Source organism: Temnothorax americanus, unplaced genomic scaffold, assembly GCF_048541705.1.
Source record: "Temnothorax americanus isolate GAGA-0224 unplaced genomic scaffold, ASM4854170v1 Scaffold55, whole genome shotgun sequence".
Taxonomy (NCBI): domain Eukaryota; kingdom Metazoa; phylum Arthropoda; class Insecta; order Hymenoptera; family Formicidae; genus Temnothorax; species Temnothorax americanus.
The window spans coordinates 919,877-925,680 of record NW_027509705.1 but is presented as its reverse complement, the minus strand read 5'-3'; the positions used below and the strand labels follow the sequence as shown (position 1 = coordinate 925,680).

Genomic DNA, 5,804 nt, shown 5'->3' with positions numbered 1-5,804 from the left:
CGTAATATACTACAAAAAGGCGTGATATCCGCACAAAATTACCTTTTTTAAAAAATGGTAAAAAAAGGCGCCAAGTACACGTATAGTAGTGTATATGTTGTTACCAAAAAAAAAAAGTGGTAGTATTATACCTCGAAAAAACCTAAGTAACAAGTGGTAGATCTTTATATCTCGAAAAATCTCGAAAAATACTAAGCAGTAGTATCTTTATTTCCGAAAAATTATAACCCAAGTGATACACGTCACAAAATTATGTTACCTTATCAAAAAGAAGAGTCGCGCTTCAAGTGATCTATTACAATTACAAAAAAGAAATGATATCTCTTTAAGTTAGAGCGCCAATTACAGAGAGAACATGCCTCAAAAAATAATTGTTGCACTACATTGAAAAATCTTTACATTGTGTCAATTAGAAAAGAATGTATAATAACAATTTTATAAGATTAAAAAATTTTATTTAAATTTAACAAGAGAATACAAGATATTTAAATACAAAGTTATTTACATGTGTATTTTTTAATGGCCACAAAGAATTACAGAAGTAACAGCATCTAGTTGAAGATGAGCTCTACTCTTACTTATCTTGTACCACTTTTCTTCAAAATGTAAGTGGCACAATCGATAATTGCGATGGCCATATTCTGCACTCATTGCTTCCAAATCTAATCTTTCACAAGCACGTATCCATTGCAACCATCTGTAAATATTATTCAAATTTGTAAATGTAAAGAAATATTGTAATAATATATACATATGCACATGCACATAATAATATACATACGTTTAGAAATATTAAAATAGTATTTTATAATATGTAAATTTATACTTGTTTTAAATAATAATAATTAATAAATAAAATAAAATCATTATACCTTTCATGTTCCTTTGGAAACCGAAAAAAATGTCGTTTTTCCACAATATTTTTGTTGCATTCCCGAACAACACACCACGCGCTTGATTGATGGGCAATTTTTTTCTTCCAGATTTTTCCTCTCTCAAGATTTCTTCACAAATACCTGCAACAAAGCTAAGACCAAAGTGCTTTTCCTTTATAAGAGAATCGAGAATCTGTACAATTTTTGTACAAATTAACTATTCTCCGTAAGGAAAATAATTTGTTCTCGGTTTTCTTGCACCGTTTACTAAACACCCGTGGACACTATTCACTGAGGATTTATCATTTCACCACTTTATCACTTTATTATTTCTCGCATCAAATCACATCAGGTGTCCGTTGCCGCCACTTTCTACTGAACGGCCATTTAAAGGTCCTGCCCTGCATGGAGCCTGATGGAGCATCTCAACGGTGCTGACAGAGAGCGAAAATACAGAGAGGAAGTGAGCAGAAGTGAGACAGAATATCAGTGCTCTGATTGGTTACATACCTCGCACGTGCATGTGCAGTTCATTTTCATCCACGCTGAAATCGGGAGAGTTGCGCTACTGTATATACTGTGGTTTCGGCTCCCTCTGTAACTCCGTCCTCGGAGCGCTCGCGCAAACTTAATTTATAGCGGGGATGTCTCCCTCGTCCCCAGAGGTCTCTTCCCCTGTGGATGGGCTCGGGAACTCGTCGCTGGGCTCGTCCCGCTCGTCCTGCGTCGCGCCACACGGCATCGCCGTCAACGTCGGCGTCGGTTGGTCGACACGGCGCGTGCGATTGCAAGGTCACGGTTGTTTCGGTGATTACTTGTGCCGGATCGGGAAAGAACGCACCACGCGCCTGCCATCACTGCCCGGAGGAGGTAGACACGGCGCAGCACACGCTGGAGCACTGCCCAGCGTGGGCAGAGGAGCGCCGTGTTCTCCGGGCAGTCATAGGAGAGGATCTCTCCCTACCTGCCGTTATAGCGGCAAAGGTAGCGGTGGGGAGAGAGGCAAGTGATGTAAAGTGGAGAGTGTTTGTCTTCTTTTGCGACACCGTTATGTCGCAAAAGGAGGCAAGCGAAAGAATCCGGAGGGGGGGAAATAGACTCCCTTCCAGCTGGGAGCAGCGAGAAGGAAGACGGGGCGCCGAGGCCTCCGCAGCCAGCTATTAGGCGGCGGAGACAAAGTGGACAAAGACGCATAGGCGCCCCGGCTGTAGTTCTTGACGATGCGAGGAGTTAGGCTAAGGGATAAGACAACGCCCGGGCGTGGGGAGCGTCGCCCTCCGACGGAGACGATTTTCCCTCCCACTTCCCGGGAGGGAAAGAGTTCGCGGCGGAGGTCGCGGTCGCCTGGTGGGGGCTCGGGCGGATCCACCTACGGGGCCTCCGCCACAGGCGTCCCTCCTGGGCCATAGCGGGTAGGGGTCGAAACCGGGGGTGGAAACATTTCTGAGCCCCGGTTTCACCTGCCCTCCACGTGAAGGCGCGAGGAGGGGAGAAACCCGTCTCTCTCCGGAGAGACGGCCACTCCTCCCCTCACTCGCCCGGGGGCGGGCGCACGGTAAGGGTGCCGTGCGCCCGTGCAAAAGCTACCCTGGAGGGGGGATGACGGGTGAGGACGGTATCACTCACCCGCCATTAGTTAATTTGCCCAATAATGGCTGGCGTGGGGAGGCTCACGGAAGGATCACGGAGTTTCCCGGGGCCTTTCCTATATAACGCCGATAGGGACACCCGGGGGGATTTTTAACCGGTAGGAGTCCGGCATAACCGCCTGCTCCACCTCTGGGGCGGAGGTACCCATGATGGGTTCCCCCCCCCCAACAACAACAAAAAAGGCAATGTATATGGCAATGTTCTCTTTTTGTAATTGGCGCTGTAATTTAAAGAGATATCATTTTTTTTTGTAATATTGATTATAACTTGATTACGTACTACTTTTTACTTAGATTTTTTTGCGAGGTACAAGATATTACGTCTACCACTTGTTACTTAAATTTTTTGAGGTATAATACTACCACTTTGTTTTTTTTTTCGAGTAACAACATATACACTACTATACGTGTACTTGGCGCCTTTCTTTACCTTATTTTAAGAAAGGTAATTTTGTACCGATATTACGCCTTTTTGTAGTATTACGCATTTTATAAACAGGGTGTAAAGCTATTTCGAGGTATAATACTTTGTTTTTTTCTAGGTAACAACATATACACTACTATGCGTGTACTTTTGGCGTCTCTTTTACCTTTTTTTAAAAAAAAGGTAATTTTGTACGGATATCACGCTTTTTTGTAGTGTTACGCATCTTATTCTTATAATCTTATAAACAGTATGTACAGGTTGTGAAGCTAAAGGTGTTAAACTATTATTTCTAAAAAAAAAAACAATTTAATATTTTGCTTAGTTTTTTAGAAACAGTAATTTGTAACCCTTTTAGTACTACACCTTGTATATATTTTTCAATTTGGCATAAAACATAATCGCAATGTAGCATGATTAATGCTAATGCTATACATATGTATACCACAGAAAAAAATTACAACTTATAAAAAAAAATGTTTTAAAAGTCTTCTTCGAACAATAAAAAAAAAAAAAAAGATTACAATTTATTGATAGAAAAATAATAACGTTACAGTTAGTATGCATCAAATTGGTCAGATGGTCGCCGACGCACAGGGAAATTTTGTTAAAACTTTGTGAATTTTGGCATCTCTTATGACCCTCTACTCAGCCTCAAATAATTGGCTTGTCTATCCGTTTTGTAGATATTCGGTGTTTTTCGAGTTAATTTTACTGGCCTATTGATAATAAATGAGAATGTGTTAATGATTCGCTTATATAATTTGTTTTTCGGCTATATATCTTCATAGTATGCTTTTAATATTAAAATAGGATTACGCGATCAATATTAAACATATTATCTATGTTCATGTGTAAAGTATTGCACTAAAAACGCTGATATTTACGATGACAATGATTATAGGCGCTGCTACTTTTGCCGAGCGGTATTTTACTTTAGTCAGCTATATGCTTATTCTAACTTATTCAGCTACTGGTGCGTGAGTAGGAGTTAGCCCAAAGGTTGTGAATCGCAAGGGGTAGCAAGGAAGATGACACAGATTTGCATTTAACAATTGATATATATTTACACTATATACAACTGTGAATGTGTCAGTGTTTGTAATGTTATTTGCTTGAGAATGATTCTGTCTCCTGTCGGTTTGGTCTGCGTGACCGTGTTTTTTCCTTCCTTCCTTGGGCTGGTTTCTGTGAAAGTCGAAGGTGTCCGTGCGCCTAGGGAGTTGCGCTAGAGTCCTTGATTTGTGCTATGGGACCGGCGTTTATCACGTTTCGCGTGGTCGACCGGGGACTCACGCCGTGGTAGCGACCGAGCGCCGTGGTTGGCCGGGCGACTTGCGCCTCGTAGGCGACTAGCGCCGAGGAAGCGACTTGCGCTTTAAAAGCGACCGGCGCCGGGGAAGCGGCTAGCACTGTAGGCGACCGGCGCCGAGGAAGCGACTCGCGCTGTAAAGGCGACCGGCGCCGAGGAAGCGGCTCGCGCTGTGAAGGCGACCGGCGCCGTGGAGCAGGCGTCTTGCGCCGTGAAAGTGGCTAGCGCTGAATAGGCTTTAGCGTCCGTGCGCTCTGTGCCTTCGGCGACTCGCGCCGGGAAGAATTGCTCGAGCCCGTAGGGGGTCTCCCTTTATACTCGTTGGTGCAAAACTTAGAACTCGCGAAGCTGCCCCGGCGATGCGACGCCTAGCGGCGTTGCTGCGAACTGCCGGTATTGCAAGCATCGCGCAGGGATGTATCATTGGTGGCGTGGACCGCCACAATGATTTATTTGGGTCTCTTGAAATCGTTACTTCCCTCGCTGGCAGTTTACTTATTAATAATGTTATTAAAAGAGTATAAATATAGATCTATGCGACACGAATAATGCGTTTATTTTATTTAATGAAATTATAAATTGTTCACTAGAAGTGCGAGCGTAATTATCACCAAACACGTAAGTGAATAAAATATAAAATGTATTAATCCGTTTATTGTACTATGAGTTAAAATTGTTGTTCTCAATTAGGGAAAAAGTTATTAAGTACTAAAATTGATAGTTGTGTGGTTAGAATGTCTGTCATACCAACATGGATGTAGACACACATGATCATGCATAGTGACTTAAAAGTACATAAAATTACAGTAATAATACTTTATAATGGCAACCTGTTCTATAATAGACTGACGCCTTACTTTAATTATGTGCTATTACTTGACTTTGTATTTATTATACTTTGTATTTATATAGACTTTTCAATATACCAATTATTTTCTGCTGTAAAAAAGCATTAACTCTTCTATTTTTATTATCTTTTTAACTATATGGTTATATTATTTTCTGCTTAAAAAAAAACATAAACTCTATTTCTGTTATCTTTTTAACTATGGTTAAAAAAGATAATAGAAATAGAGTTAATGCTTTTTTTAAAGCAAAAAATAATTGGTATATTAAAAAGTCTATATAAATACAAAGTATAATAAATACAAAGTCAAATAATAGCACGTAATTAAAGTAAGGCTTCAGTCTATTATAAGACAGTTGCCATTATACTGTATTATTACTGTAATTTTATGCACTTTTACGTCACTCCCAGATAACAAAATACTTCCACAGAACTAGTACGGTGAACGTACGTCGTACTTTGCGTATCGGTACTGTAGCTACCACGTACGTGCGTACCGTAAGCGTACGTTACCAGTACACCGTATTTGGTACGCAGTACGGCTACCGTAGCGCTACTGTGCGCTTGATGTAGGGTTATGATTGTACGCTGTACTCTCACGGTACCAATAGTGTATTAGAACGAGAATGCATTATTGTACTGGTTTTTCTCCATCCCATTATGAATTTATAAAGGTTATACGTTTAAAAAAACATTA

At 41.1% G+C, this 5,804-nt stretch overlaps 1 long non-coding RNA gene across 1 annotated transcript; it reads right to left on the bottom strand.

Moving 5' to 3' along the window:
* Positions 1-572: 572 nt before the first annotated feature.
* Positions 573-1,809, bottom strand: LOC143904671 (uncharacterized). Its single transcript, XR_013259012.1, has 3 exons — positions 1,386-1,809; positions 873-1,309; positions 573-697 (listed from the first exon to the last, which is right to left on the bottom strand). It is a non-coding gene; the product is annotated as an uncharacterized LOC143904671 (long non-coding RNA).
* Between the last annotated feature and the right edge of the window lie 3,995 nt (positions 1,810-5,804).